We start from the raw sequence: 1,668 nt of genomic DNA on the forward strand, positions 1-1,668 counted from the left end.
ACAAGGTGGGCCCTTAGAGCAAGAGAGCCATTAAATGAATGTATGATACTGAGAGGAGAACCTATTTCTCAAGAAAAATTTCCAGTGCTCTGCTCCTTCCCTCAATGTCCTCAGGACTGCCCAACTCCAGAGAGCATTGTGCATATTGTATAGAGCTATGCCTGGCCAGATGCCCCACTTGGGCTCCCTGGTGGAATTAACAAATTTTGGGGGTCTTAGGTGGGCATAGACTTTAGGAAAATGCTTGTAGGAAACATGGATGAATCATTTTTATTCTATAATACTGGAATGAAGAAGGTCCTTCTAAAGCATAAAACAAAACCCAGAAGCCATCAAAGAAATAATTGATGAACTTGACCACATAAATTTTAAACAAAATTTACCTTTGTATATACCACAAAAAAGTCCAGAGACAACAAATGTGTGGGGACATTTGAACAAATATATGCATGATGATAAGATTATTGATTTCAGCATTACTTATCATAATAACAAAAAATTGGGGGGAAATAATAGTTATGCATTAAGAGGAACTGGGTTAAATAAATCCCATACAAAGCAAGGTATATCCATACAATGTACTACTATGAATCTGTGGGGGTTTTAAGGAGGTAAATATTGATGATGAGCTGTTAAATGGAAAAAAGCAAGTTGTAGAACTTCCTTTGGTGTTTAAAAAAAGTAAACATTTATCTTTAAAAAATTATATGGATAGGCAGAGGAATTAGAATTGCTACAGCAATTTCAAATAATAAAAATAAAGCCACCTCTGTTTTGATGCTTATTTATAGAGCTGATAGAGACCATGTGATGTCGACAGACAGACACGTTTATCAATGGAACAGAACAGAAACCCAAACAAATATGTGCAAGCACAGCTGACTTTTGGCAAATGTGCAAAAGCAATTTATAGGATGTCCTCTCCATCAAATGGACATCTACAGGCAAAACATGCAAGAAAGCAAGCAAGCAAACAAACAAATCAACAAACTATCCTTGATATAAATACCTATACATAACCAGTTCACAGCTCATACAATAATGAACTTGAAATAAATCAAGCACTCTTATGTAAAACATGAAATTAGAATATACCTTAGGAAAAGGGCAAGGGTTGTAGTAAAATTCTCAGAGAAAAATTTGGGTTCTAGGGCCAGGTAGAGATTTTAGACTTGACACCAGAAGTGTAGTCCATAGAAAGAAATAGAGAAATTGAAATTCAGCAAAATTAAAAACTTAGCTTAGTGAAAGACCCTTAAGAAAGGATGAACAGACAGAGTACAGACAGGGAGAAAATATTTGCCAGCCACATATATGATCAAGGTCTAGTATCTGCAATGTATAAAGAACCCTCAAAATTCTAGGATGACTTTATTAGAATGGTCTCCCTTACTGGCCTGCCAGAGAAGTTTCCAGGTTCCCGGTTTCCCCCAGAAACTTAGAAAACTTTGCAGGGTCCATAGAATGACCTTCTGTGTGCATCAAAGGCATGGGGATCCAACATTTAAAAGACACTGTCCAAATGGAGTTAGGCAACTGACTTAATGGGGTTGCCCTTCACTTCATGAGGCACACCAAAAGCAACTTCCTATCAGCAGAGAGAAAACAGCAGGGACAAAAATGATGCATTACATGCAGGAAAGAGTGGGAGACAGTGTCAACCATGCA

The sequence above is a fragment of the Pteropus medius genome, unplaced genomic scaffold (genome assembly GCF_902729225.1).
Source record: "Pteropus medius unplaced genomic scaffold, Ma_sr-lr_union100, whole genome shotgun sequence".
Taxonomy (NCBI): Eukaryota; Metazoa; Chordata; class Mammalia; order Chiroptera; family Pteropodidae; genus Pteropus; species Pteropus medius.